This window comes from Egretta garzetta, unplaced genomic scaffold (genome assembly GCF_000687185.1).
Source record: "Egretta garzetta isolate BGI_Z169 unplaced genomic scaffold, ASM68718v1 scaffold163, whole genome shotgun sequence".
NCBI lineage: Eukaryota > Metazoa > Chordata > Aves > Pelecaniformes > Ardeidae > Egretta > Egretta garzetta.
Genome location: NW_009259308.1, coordinates 5,029,927 through 5,044,598, shown reverse-complemented (window position 1 = coordinate 5,044,598; position 14,672 = coordinate 5,029,927). Strand labels below are relative to the sequence as shown.

General features: G+C 43.2%; 1 protein-coding gene across 1 annotated transcript in view; it reads right to left on the bottom strand.

Moving 5' to 3' along the window:
- DOCK7 (dedicator of cytokinesis 7) overlaps nt 1-8,967 on the bottom strand; it is a 111,468-nt gene extending 102,501 nt beyond the window's left edge. The window contains 1 exon segment of the mRNA XM_035891753.1: nt 8,866-8,967. The gene's annotated coding sequence lies outside the window, so the exon portion shown is untranslated.
- Nucleotides 8,968-14,672: the final 5,705 nt, after the last annotated feature.

Here is a 14,672-nt window from a genome sequence, read left to right as displayed (position 1 = left end):
GCATAGGGGATATTTCTAGATCCTATTCCAGAATTTTGTTGCCTAACTCACACATGTTGCACTGAGCATCACGACTAGTCTTGTGGGACGCGCTCTGAACAACACGCTGATCCCAGCTATGATTTTGCAGACTCTTCCAGGTAGCATATGTCAGCACAGCCATGAAAAGCACCATGTCCCTTGCATTTCCTTCTCCCTCCCTCACCTCTGCCCTCCCAAGATGCTGACTCTCATGGGGAGGCGGGGGACGGGGACACACAACAGCATTTTAAACAGTTATGACATGATGGTCTGGCAGGATGCATCTGGCAGAACAGGGATTTGAACCCAAGTTGCTTGTGGCCCAACCAAAGACCAAGTTTCCTTTTATCTAAAATGAGATGCATAATCCCCAACGGCAGAGACCCAGTCTCTCTGAGGATCACAGTACAATTTGGGGCCCTGTAAAAATGAAAACGGCAAAGACTGGAAGGTTATACCTCCTGCCCCCTGTGTGGGAGTAAAATTCCCTGCAAGGATGTGATAAGGGACCTTGAAAAATTAACCTTGCAGAGCTCCTCATCACAGGCAGGATCCTGACTACTATTTTTACTTGGCAGCTAGGCACTTCTTCAAAATCAGGGTGATACTTCTTGCCAATTTTGAAAGCAGCACAAAGTTCCATCTTAACTTCAATACCTCCTTAAATATTAAACAATTTATAATGTGCTAAAACTGTAACAGATTGCACCAAAGCTTGAAATTCTAAATTAATACCAACTTCCCACCCACTGCCTCCCTGGGCAAAATCTTGGAAGGACAGAAGCAGATTAACATTTCAAAGCTGAGCCCCAGTCTTCTCTTAGCTATAGGCTAGGTCTCCAGGGCAAACAGTCACTTCCCCTGTTGAGCATTCAGGAATGCAGATGGCCTGTTCTCCTCATGGCAAAATCCTATCACCCTTAAAGGGATACTGGTATCTCGGGGAACCGCAACAGGAGTCAAATCTGATGTACCGCAGGAAGGACTCAGCGTAAATCTGAGAATACAGGAAATGTTAACACACTAAAAAAAAATTAAATTTGCAGGCAAGTTAAAGAAGGTAATAGTTTAAAGAAATATATTTGCTAAACAGAGGCATCAGATTTATTTTTAAGTGTGAACTACAGGCCATAGTTACTCTAAGAGTTTTGAAACACAAGCAGTGCAATATTAACCACTGACAATGCTCAAGTATTAAAAAATTAGGTTTTACTTGCATAAATTACATTTTCTTTCACGTAAACACTTACTCCAAAAATAATCATCACTGGATCCAAACTCTGAGAATCACATATTTGTCTACTACCACCACTGCATTTCAGAAAACCCATGCCCCTAATTTCATATGCCTAATGACTGGTGAGCACAGAGAACTCCTGCGTTTAATTTTCTGGCTGCATTTATAATACATGGAAATACTCAAATGAACCAAGGAGATTCCTAGGCAATCTCAGCTTTTCATCAACCACATACAGCTACCAACCCTGAACGAGGATGACACCTCCCCAGCCATAAAGTGCAGTCATTATCTCCACATACATGCGTACTGCCTCTGGAATGTAGTTCCATATCTCCTGCTTTGCTCTAGCTCTTATTATTTCTTTTGCAGAGAATTTTGAAAGATGTAATCACTATAGAAAAAAGCTGATAAAAGTCCTTCATTTCAAATTGTAAATGTGCCTAAAAAATTTCTGAAAGCACTCTCTGTTAAGACAAAAAATGTTTAAGAAATAGTCTGAAGCCTCCATTTTTAAGACCTAAGAATATTTAGTATTAAGTTCTGGATTCTTTTTACAGAGAAGCCCTATGATCTGTAATGTGTGTCAAGGTCATGTAATATCACAATGTTTGAAATGGAAAAAGCCTCTAATGAAAGGAAATACTTGTAAATACCTACCTAAAGAGGGATCCTACCTACAACAAGCAACAGCTGGTCACAAACTAGTGAGATGTTTTATGTACAAATATTGCTAGGTTATTTGCTAATGTAAGAAGTCATTTGGGCATAGAAATATTAATATTAATCAGAGATTAATTAGTTTTCTGGGAATACTAAAGCAATTTCTTACCAAACCCAGAAAGACACAAGTTATGCCTCCAAGGATGGATAAGAAGAATGACAGCATCTTCTTTGATGACTAAGAATCATGTAATTTCACCGAAAGAGTATTTCAAGAACACAAAGACTTTGAGATAGAAAACACAAGTGCTGAGACTGATCTGAAAGAGCATCTGATAAACTGCACCAAAACTGAGAGCACAGAGACAGAGACAAAAAAAAACCATCAAAGCCCCATTATTAAAGCAATGACAAAGCTAAACAGTTTGACCAGAGACTCTCGAAAAATCACAGACTTCCCACTTTTGGCAGGAACACTACATCAGATCGGCAGAGATGGATCCCTCCGGACCCTTAGGGTTCACACAAGGAAACCATGGTGGCTCTGAACTGTGCAAGCTGAACCATGGCAACCACAAACGTGCATGCTTTTCTGAGTGGAGAATACCTGGCACAGTCATGTCTCAATTATCAGCGGGCAATTTATCCAGGGTATGGATTAACCAGGAGACACACGAAGATGCCAAAGCTGGCGTCACGTGGAGCTGCTTACGCTATTAGCTCAGGAGCAGCACCAGAGGACAGCTAAAGTGGTTTATGTCTGTGCCCAGCTGAAGAAATTACTGCATTCGCCACATCCACAGGGAGCCACAGGGAGCAAAGCTTCACCTAACAAGCCACACAAGTCTGAGCCAGCTTCGGGCACAGTCAGTCCCAATGTTTCAGCTCTGTGCACCTGAGCAGCCCTGCCTGGAGACACCAGCAATGAGCCCCAGCACCCAGCTAACTCCTGCAGCAGCACAGCCATCAAGGAGTAAGGCTCAGCCTGCCGACCAAAGCTCTGGGGACCACAGTGGATCTCCAGCCTGCTGTTCAAAGCTGGCTCTCCAGAGCCACCTGAGTGCCCCTGCAAAATGACAGTGTTGGCCAGGCTGGTGCAAAACCTGGGTGCATCCACCCAACCCTGCTAGCCCAGATAATAGAGACGTGGGTCTCATTCAAATTAGCTTAGCCCTAAAAAGTCTAACAATGCATTTAAGCTGCCTTAGGACTGCAAAAGACTGCAAGTGCATATATACAAAGGAACTGTTGCAGCAGCACATCTATACCTTATGTGCTCACGTGACCTCTGATATAGACTTACTCCTTCATGCACTCTCCCAGACAGTACTAAAGCATGCTCCGCCTGCCCTCCTGAGCCTTCACAGGCAAGCGGCAGCGAGACAGCTGAGAAGGAGAAAGCAGCTATAACTCAGCATCATGAAGCGGTGGTCTCCAATGCAATGCTGCCTGCTGGGACCGTGGCAGCATCAGGGTGAAAGACTGCGAGCAGTCCAACAGTTGCAACTTAGACTGAAAATTTTTACATTGCATTTTGAATCCAATATGTAGAATTTTTTGCAGTTTAGGGTATTAGCAGCATTTCCGCTAAACATCAGTTTGTTTATGAGTTTTATTTCTGAAAAAGATATGGCACAACTAAATTCAATACACAAAGAGTAGCATTTAATGGCATTTTTAGATTCTGAGTATTTGTTAGCAGGCCTGTCATGAGCACTTCATTTAAGTAACTAAATTTACTTGGTATAGTAACATTTAGTTAAGACTACTTATCTCTGCTAGAGTATAAACTGTTTAAGTTATTGCAGATCAGTGAGACTCAGCAACCTTTCGATGGATACCAGACTCACCAACTTAACATACAAAATGCTCGTGACCTCTGCAACAGGACTCACTACTGATCTTAGGAATAGTATGTAGCAGTTTTAATTTACTAAAGAAAGCGCCTGCACCAGAGCAGAGTTAACTGTGAGTAATCCCTAATGGGAGGAGGCAAGGAAGAGGATGTGGATGCCTCTCCCATCCTCCCATGTCTGATGAGGATAGACCATTCAGCAAGGCAGGGCAAAACCTCCAGGAAATACATATAATGGGAGTCACTATTAAGCTTTAATCAGCTTTGGGAGAGCATTAAGACTTGGCTCATTTTCCTTCTCAGTTCAGTGATTTTGGTGATAAAATTACTTGGCTCTGAACACTTCAAAACGCCCTTTTCTAAAAGCCACATAGGATACTGTCATGTTTTCCCTTGCAGTGTTTTCCATTCATTTGCACAAATTGTCTTTTCTTCTTCTTTTAAATTATACTAAAATAAACAATTAAAATATACAAAGGAGCCTATATTCTCTTACTGAATAATTAGATACTATCTTTGAATACACAACCAAAGTCTGACATCCAATAAATCCAAGACAAAGCTTCAATTAGCCCAGATAATGCCCATAAACCCGGCAGTGCTTTACAAAGATATGTAAATGTCAGCACCTTTATTTTACATGGAGAAAATGGAGCACTGAGAGCAGACATGGTCAGGTCACATCAAGTCCAAGAACCCAGACTCCTTTATTCCCAGAATAATTAGCATCTCTTACAAGTGTTCCTCCTCATACTAACATTCAACTATGTTGTAACATATACCAACAGACAGAAAATATCACCCCGATCCTTTGGAAACAGCTGTGCTTTTTCTGTAAAACAACTGAGTATACATTAATTCTGCTTATTTGCAAGTTCAGTGAAATGCTGCTCTTCTAACTAAAATACCCCTCTAAAGATTAAAAGAAAAAATAAAGAAAATCATCTTTTCTTAGGAAAAAAAAAAACCAACCAAGTTTTGGACAACAACCAAAAACATTTCAACTGCTGTCTTGGCACTCAAAAGTGAAGTATTCAGAAATCCAAGATTTCATTAGTCTTTATCTAATTTGAAAAATATAAATATTGTTAAGCAACAAAAGTTGCTGAATGTAGAACAAGACACAGAAGTAGCTGGGCTACAATTGAAGAGAGCTCCAGATACCTCGTGATTATCTTCTGTTCTTTGATAACACCACCTGCCCTCATAAAAGGACAGCACACACAGGGAAAAAACTAGACTATGAGCCCATTTGCAGGTACAAACCAAAACTCTGCTCTTCCTACACCAAAGCAGCATAACAAGCAGCCATTAAACAGCAAACCGAGGCACGCACACCAAGATTCAGAAAAAGTTTGGGTCATTTCAACAGTAACTCATGCTAATTTCTGACAACCCACTATTCAGCTTCATCCATGTAAAACTACTGCAGGAACCTGGAGAGAGGATTCAGGCCTCTGCCACACTGCAGCATGCAGCAATGAGCAGAAATGACAGAGTGCAACAGAGGGCGAGCAGAGTTAACAAAGCACCATAGCACAAGGAGTTGCTCAACAGAAAAAATAAACTTGGAAAGAAAAAAAAGTGGTTAGTCACAAGGGATTATAATAGCCCATAGTAAACAGTCCAGTTCATCAAATAAACAAAGCAAATACCCCATCCTGCAAGATGCTGGGGAATTCTTTGAAAGGAAGTGCAAGCTCTCCACTTTCGGTGCATTCAATCAGTGAGTTTGGTGGTGAGAAGCCCCAGCTCCCATGAGGGAATATTGAACCTCTCAATGCACCAAAGATGAGCATAGCACGTGGCATACAACCCAGAACGTAAACAGCAAGGTGCAAATGCACACTCGATTTACCAGTGGATTTAGAGAGACTTGCAAAAGTAACTCCAAAAAATAAAATCTCCTTTGACTAACCCTAAGACCTTACCAGCTCCTATTTCTCAGTAACAAACTGTTAGTGCCTTCTGTTCTGGATTTCAAAAATAAAAGCTCAGTACTGCAAGGACTCTGCGAGGAGTCCCAGTTCAGCACGTTAGGTTATACAGGAAAAGTTGCTGAAGGCTTTGGACCTGTATCTGTGGTTTGAGGAATTTGCAATTAAAATCAGCTGCTCCTAAAGTGGCAGAAGGGTGGAGGCTGACAATAATAAACCGCAAGCTCCTCTACAGACATTTGGAAGCAGTGTCTTCTCCCCAGCTCCACCAGATACTAAATTAGAAACAGTTCTGGCAGCATTTTGTCTGCTGCTCGTAAAGCAAAAGGGAAGAGACTCGCTAAAATTCAGCTGACAGGTTTTTGCATTTATCCTAGGTTCAACCACATGCAAGTCTGTTGAGTGTGAAAAGTCCCTGCACTGGCTTCAGTCAACAAGAAACAAAAGGCCCAACCAAGCACAGTGCTGCAGGCCCCTCATTCACAAAAGCGTACATTTCTCCATAAAAATGTGTCCATTGGACTGCACGTGATAAGCCTCTCCGATGAATTACCATAAGCAGCCACTGTTGGCAACTGTCAACAGAGAATCAGTGCTGACCTTATCTGGATCATAACTATCTATGGAAGTGCTCAACATGATGGGCAAGATGCACTGGATAAGAGAGACCACATCCGCATTATCATTAGAAGTCCTCCAGTTCCATGCTGCACACTCAACAGTGCAACTTGCTGCCATTGTGGAGATACTTACATGAAACTTAATCACATGGCATTATTAAAATATCCATACATTTTAGCATAAATTTCCCACTTAAACCCGCACTATGTGCTCTACTCTAGGCTTTCAAACCAGTATGGCTACACAAAACTGCCATGCAGATTCAGGGCCTTCTATTTGTTCCCTGTAAAAGTCTAACAACACAAACTGCTGAACTTTTCCAGAGCAAATAGCTATTCCAGCTTCTCAGCAGTAATGCTTTCTCTCTGTATAGTGTCTGTTATCAAATCAGGACAGGCAGGCATAGCAGATTCTGAGGGATGCCTCAGGGAGAGAAATTAACGCAAAATTCAGTGCAAGCGAACCTCTGTCCTATTATGCAGCCTCAGGATACAGACTCATGACTTAAATATACTTTTCCTACAATCTCCTACAAACTATCGCTTCATATTAATCATGCTTCTGAAGAGCATCTCTGCTCAGCACAGAATTTAATATGACAAGCTAGGAGCTTATCACATCAACAATCACGCAATGCAGTTTGATAGGAAAGGCTCAGAGCCTGCTTCCAGTTCGCATGACCTTTTCCAGTCTTTTTATAGATTCTTGCATATATTTACTAGAAAACACAACAACAGGATAATGAGAGATACCAGAACCGAAGACAGGGCTGACAATACTGTGACCAACAAATATGATCCTGCATTAAGAATTACAAGTGAAGGTCAACAGAACTGAAGCTCTGAGCATGCATACTTTGATGATGGCAGAATGGAAAAACCTTAAAAATTGGAAGAAGAAGTGGAAGAGACAATTCAGAGCAAAAGGAGGTGATTCAAGGAAAAACGGATATCAAAAATATGGCTGACTGAGGAACAGCTTGGAGAGGTACACAGAAGAGATCTTGCTTCATGAAAGCAATGGGGAGTAGAAAGACGATTCAGCCAACTTGTTCCAAGACGAAACCACATGCGAGACAAGTGAGGCACAGAAGCTTGTGGGATGGACATTCCGTGGCTCCTCCAAAAGCAGGCGTCTATTCCTCAGCCATCCATTGCTGCAGGCAAGTGGATTCAATGACCCCGAGTGCTCCATCCAGTGTACACCACTAATAGCAGGGGTCCCTCCCTATTGCCTAATACTGGATTATGCAAAAGACCATACAGAACTGCCAAGTCAGGACTTTGCATTATCATTCCACACCCCTACAGAGATCGCTGCGATAAAGCATTAGCCCTGGACACACCGCTGTCATTAACCCCTCCTCCTTCGTGCTCACTCACCATTAAGGCTGGGCACACAGCTGACAAAGCCAGCCTCCTGGTCCCCTTGTACTCACACAGCTGATGCAGAGAGAAGTGACAGGAATTCCAGCCCTCTTCAATCCCCAGTGACTCTGGCACAGCCGGATGTCCTTAAAGATGAACTTTCAGCCTGCAGCGAAGTCATTCTTCTAAGCTAGGGGTCAACTTAGTCTTGGAGATCCCTTTTGAGATGATACTAGCTCCAAGAACGCATTTGTGCTCTGTATGAGAAAGCTTTAACACATTATGTTGGACACAGAGCAGTACACGAACTGAGTAAACTCTGCGAGGACCCTAGTCCAAAACAAGAGAAGAACTCTTGCAAACTCAGAATGCTTGTACAGACTATCAATTTCAGAGCACATTTCCAGTATTGCCAGACTTAATCAACCCTCTTTGAGGAAAACAAGATGCTCTAATATTTGTTTTCTAAGTTGACCGCTTCAAAAGAAACTGCTATGACCTGAAGCAAGAACCCAAATCAAAGGAATATTTCCAAAAATACAGATCCAGCCTGAAAAAGTTTACTGAACTGTTGGAATTTTTACCACCACACTGAATAAATTTTGAAGGTTACTGGTAGGCCGTGCTAAGAAAATCTGACTTGAGAAAGGGTGATTATGACAATGTGGCCTACATATCAGCTGCTCTTGAAAGCGGACTGTAAACTTGTAAGTAAATACACATTTCTGAGTAGTAATCACATTCAACTTTCACAATAACATTTAAAATACCTCTGAAGAGTAGACGCCACTGTGGTTCACAAGAAACACAAGAAAATGGCTACCTGAAATGCATGGGCTTGCAAAGAGCTCTTCGGAGAGAACCACACATGCACATGGAATTTAATACCCAGTCCAGGCTGTTCTGGGATAAAACAACTAACAGCTGGTCAAGGGAGCCCCCTGTCCTACAAAGATTCTGCAGAAACACAAACTCCCAGCCACATCAACTGATTTGCAAGATAGAGACCTCCAAAATTAGCAGGTTTTGCATGGAATTATTTTCCTCAGTGTCATCACAGCCACTTAGGTCAACCACCTGTCAGCACTGCAGTTTCTTTCCAAATGATAATCAAAATAACTATGCACACCTTATTCAGTCTTCCATGTTCCAAGCATTACTTACAGTTGTATGATGAGAGACGCTGCCTCCAATATTGAGGTTTTTGAGAAGCTGGGGAGACCCTCCATACTGCCCTGAGATCTGCTTCCTGACTTCAGCAGCTACAGTTCTGAAACAAGACAGGGACAGCATTATCTCTGTAAAAGAATTACAATGCAGATGATATATCAAATACACTTTACGCTGCTGTTGGAATGAAACCAAATACTTGGTGTGCTGGTTGGAGTAAGAGTGTCACTGACTGCTGAGAACAGACCACGTATATTAAATTCCCAGAGAATCACAAAGTTCTCGCAAGGCTGCATATAGACGTTCTTAACAGCAATTACATTTTTTTTCCTTTTGTGAACTGCTCTTTTGTGCACATCTGTGGCAATAAAATGCATGTGACACTGAGCACAAATACACTTGTTCCCGGCAGGCTCCTTCCAGTTCCTACTGAGGAAAGTTCTCCTCCAGTGCTCTCCGCACCCCTCAGCAGTTCCAAGCCTGGTCATACATCTGCTCCTGTGCTCTGCTCTCTCATCTCCCTTGCCTATTTTTGGTTTTTTCAGTCACAGAGACGAGGACCAGCAGCAGCTTTCCACGCAATAGCCAACCCCTTCAACACCCAGCTCAGGGACAGAAAAGCAGTCGCACACAGGATGGGTTGAAATGTCTAGGGAACAACTGAACAAAAAACTGTTTCCCATTTCACATAAGAAAGGTAGCAGTGGGACTACAGTCACTAGCAGAGGGGACACACAATGCACGGGCTAGCAGGGCACAATGCCTTATGCTCTCTGCCAGAGATAAATCCCACCGCTGGGCAACTTTTCTCACCAGGAAGGAAAAACACAGATCAACCTTTCCATGCCTGGAGGGTAAAATCCACACTGTGCCCCTCTGGGGTTTTCTCTTTTTCCCAGTAAGCCACGTTGTCACTGGTAAGCCTGAAAACACAACAGTAAGGTAAAGCCACCAAGGGAACATCTCAGCAAAGGAAGAGCACATCAGAGAGGAAATGCCAACAGTCAAAGACTGTCTTAACAAACAGCCATGGGTCAAGCCCTAACACAACCATCCACAGTGCTCCACCTCACAACGTGGCAGTATGCTGTAGCTCACCTTGGCAGCAGAACTGGGATAGCGAAAGTTTTAAGTATGGTGGAAAAGGTTTTGTTTCAAAAGCAAACCAAAAGCCCAGATTCTTTCCACAAAAAAAAAAACCACAACCCAAAAAAAACGTTTTGCTGAAAAGCTGCTGACTACCCCTGGTCTACAGGACCCCACCGACACGAGAGTGCTCTTCTCCAGGAGTCAATGATCGATTTATTAGTGACAAACCTGCTCCCAACTGTCATTCACTGCAGCACTCTCAGAACCAAGTCCCAGCTCCAAAGAGATGCTAACCGGTGCATAAGACAGATGAAGAGGCTGCAAGGACACTGGTGATTTTTTTTCTGCTGTATCAGCAATCTTTGTGGGAACAGCGTCATAGCTAACAAACTCATTCCTGATCTCACTCAGGGGAATGTGCTATGTATCAGCATGGTGCATGAGCTGCTAAAATCCTGTCAAGCAAAGATGGTTAAACCTCCCCTGAGCAAAACCTTGACATCAGGGTGGGCTCCTAGCTTTGGAACTGCTGTGGCAGTGAGTGCTGGTAGGCATGCATGGGGGCAGGTGGAAGCAACTGATGTCAATGGAAGAGAAGGGAACTCTAAAAGGGAACTAGCTGGGACAACCAAGCCTACCATGGAAAGCAGATGTTTCCTCAGGCCAGAGGATGGGAGTAAGATTAGCTAAAGGAAGCACTATTTTGTCTTTTAAAAAAGTGGACTGCAAAAGGAAAAAAAAAAAGTTTTACGTATGCTGGTTGCAAGAAGTCATTTGCTTCATGTTTGCTTTTAACCACAGGAGACTATGTTTTCACTTCTGGAGGGTGGCTTCTGAAAGCAGACCAAAAAGCTCCTGCTGGGGATGGACAACATTCAGGCTGTGTGATCACCCTCGGAAGAACCATCTTCCCAGCTCCCACCACGCGCACACATACACTCACAGACACGCACACATGAGAACAAACCACGCATGCTGCTAGCATTCATAGGAAAATTTGGAATATATTAAAATGGCTGCTTGGCATGGAAAACACTACGCATCTGTGGCTGATGAGATTTAAAAGCTTGCCTCCGGGTTGCAGACATTCTCTGTTTTAAACCCCATCTCTTTCTCGGTGTGTGTTTTGTGTAATTCCTGTTGATAGGCAGAAGAGAGCCCTTCACCGCATGGCTGGCAGGAAAAATCAGAACCCACATTTCGCCATGCAGCACAACAGAGGAAAAACTGAAAATCTTTCCCCATTTTCAAGAGACATACATTGTTTCCAGATGGAGAGCATAGCCAGAGGAGGAAACTCGTCCTCAGCCGTGAAACCACAGCTGATGCTTAGCCACGTTACTCAGCACTGCTCCTCCTGCGTGCGGTGGCTCCTTATGAACCTGAAACATGCTTTGTGATAGACTCCAGTGGGGTTCTCATTCTTTCTTCTGCCTCAGCTCAGCAGCTCTGCAGCGGCTGGGAGCTGTGCTGTATTTGGAGCACAGCCTGTCAATACACCCTTAACTCCAGCTACGATTGTGCTCTACCCCAACCTGAAGCAGAAGCAAGCTTGGCTGCAATTATGGCGTTGCTTAGGGGCACTACAAGTTTGCACGTATGCTACCACACTAACGACATCATTCCCACTGAAAAGGTTATTTGATGCAATAGGGGAAGAAACATGGTAAAACAGAAGAGTGGCACGGATTAGCACAGGTTCTCATAGAATCATAGAATGTTTTGGGTTGGAAGGGACCCCTCGAGGTCATCTAGACCAACCCCTCTGCAGTGAGCAGGGACACCGCTAACTAGATCAGGTTGCTCAGAGCCCCATCCAACCTGGTCTTGAATGTTTCCAGGGATGGGGTCTCCACTACCTCTCTGGGCAACCCGTTCCAGTACTGTTCTGACCATGTGCTGTACATCGATGGCTGCTCTATGTTGCTGCCCCATGAATAACTGCACTAAATATTAAAAATTCCCCTGAAGCTTGATCACAGAAAGACAGAACTGAACAACCTCCAATCGGTTTGACCAAGACACCATCACTACTTGCAAGTCTTAAGTGGTCCCACCTCTAGCTTTCACAATTCCAATCAAACCTCTCCCCACATGAAGTAATTGGCTGCTGTCTAGACCTCAGAATTGCTGAGTGGAGCCTGCAGGACATTCTACTACTTACTCCAAGCCTGCAGTCTAATCTACAGCTCTTGTTGGCTACCTCTCTGTATCACTGCATTCACAAATGTATCGAACACCACTTCCCCTACTGGAAAGCATCATGCTTCGGACATTTAGAAACCATCTTCTAATGAAATCTGATCACCAAGTGTATTTATGGGTAATCTATACCCATTTGGTTTTGTGCCAACATCATCAGTTAAGTTCAGTAGCCTTCCTCCCACTCCTTCCTACTTGCAAGGTATTCACAAAAATTAGTCCTACCCCCTCCCAGCCTTCCTTCTGCAAAGCTAAGCAACGTCAGATCCTGCAACAGGCTTTCTGCTCCCTTGATCACACTGATGGCTCCAGGAAAGGCCTGACCAGGGCTTTGTAGAACCAAATCAGTATTTTCCTATCAATAAAACACCTCAGCTGACTACTTTTAGGTCTGCTTTCTCACTGCTTTATCACAGAGGTTCACATTTTCCCTAAAACTGATAATACACTTGCCTTCTCCTCCATTTCCATAAGCTGTTTGTCCATGACAAATACCACCTATTCATGACTAATAAGTTCATTTTACATTATAACCCTGAATGCTATTTCTATGGAGAAGCTACGCTTCCTAAACCAACTTAATTTTAAAAGTGTATTACACCAAACCTAACCAGAAAAGAGAAATAAATCTCAAAATAGTCTCCAAATGAAAAAAAAAATCCATTTGGCAGAATAAAAGAGCCATTAAAGCTCTTGGTAATTAAAAGGACAAATGAAAATCTGCCTCTTTAATAACTATCTTATATGCAACATGTAACCTGGGATCCTTAGACAAACGTTTCAGTTAATTACAGCCCACAGCCTCATGAATGTCTGTGTTTAAAGTACATCTTCCCTAGTCACTTCCTTTCTGACCTTCTTCACTGGTTAATTATTGTGTGCATGTGGTTCACACAGAAAATAAAAAAAAAAAAAAAAAAAGACAAAGGAGAGGAAAAAGAAATCCCCTTGGAACTGGCTCCTAAAGCAAAACAAAACTGGTCATTCTGAAAGTACTCTGATCTGTAAATAACAAAATGAAACCATTTGTTTGCACTTCCATGTTTCTTTACTACACACAAAAATCATCTCTGTTTCTATGCAGCCTACCAGGTCAAAACCAAAAATGGTATTTTTTTATATTTTTTTTTTATCTTAAGAAGCATACTGGAAATATCAGTTGTTCTTTTTGCCTTCCCAAGAAAAGGCTCACCAAGACCTGTCCAGTTATGCCAGGCAAGGTTATGGACTCTTCCCTTTCACAGAAAGGGTGGGTCAGGATACAGTCATCTAGATCATCTGCTGCAGTGATTTGAGGAAGTCTCTCTTTTCCACAGCCCTCCCCATTTTGAAAGAGCGATGTAAATTGTTTGTTTCTCCCCAGCCCGCTAATTACAAAACAGTTACTCCTGCCTGTTCTTCATCTTGTGTGCCACGTGCGATGACTCTACATTCAGTGAGCCTTTGCCTCTTGAGAAAGACAGGCTGGTACAGTGAGGCATCTGCACCAATTCACAGCAAAGCTGCTTGTTCTCTCTCTGCAGCAGATAAAATTGTATTTACATAGTTTACTTTTTAAAGTGAAAGCATCCTTTTTTGTTCAGCTGGCTCACTCACGTACAACTGCACAGGACTGGAGGCATCTGTCCTACTTCAGTCACTATGGTTGGGTTTGAATTCCCAAAGCCGAATGGTACTGGCCTGTTGCATCCGTCTTGGCACTGCCTGGGCTCTCCTGACTGCGGAACGGACGGCTCCATCCAGGCTTGAACCATGCTGTGAGTCACCAGGTATGCATTGCGGTGGATGAGGGAACCTGCTGGAGGGGGAGCTCTGGCCCTGAGCTGCCCTGCCAGTTCAGCTGTGCCCTGGATGCAGCCTTCCTCCTAAACCCGAGGTCCTGTTTCCCTTGCAGTGAACTCCTTCCTCTTTGAGTGAAATGGGCTTGATTTACAATCCGAAGCTGAGGAAATACCCAGCCTGATCCTGACCACTGCAGGTTAAGTGCAGATTCTTAAATTAACACAGAAGATGAGTTACAACACGTTCCCTTTTTCCTTACCATTGATTAAAACAGAAAACACTATACAACGCTACCTGTGGTGCTCTTCTGATAATATTTGATTATTAAGGCTGAAAGCATCACCCCCAGGCTACAGCAAAGGCAATGAGCTCCCAAGACACCTTACTGTGAAAATCACCACAGGACTGGATTCTTCAGGAGAGATCAAAGTCACATCTCACATTAAAAAAAACCAAGCAAACAAGGAAGCCTTGTACGAAGAAGCAGCTTTGTAGCGGAGCCCTAGAGATGAACTGTTCTCCCTGCCTCCTTGCTTGCTTTAAGCAGTCAAAGATTTTCCCAGGCTTCCCAGAGCACTGCCAACTGCCGCATGAGACATCCAAAACGGCTGAACAGGGGCAGAAGACATGTCTTTTGAAGAACAGAAAAAAGCTGCTCTGAAGCCTCTGTTAAAAAATACCTTGTCCGTGATAGTGTTTTGACAATGCAAATGGCATCTGGGTGCGGG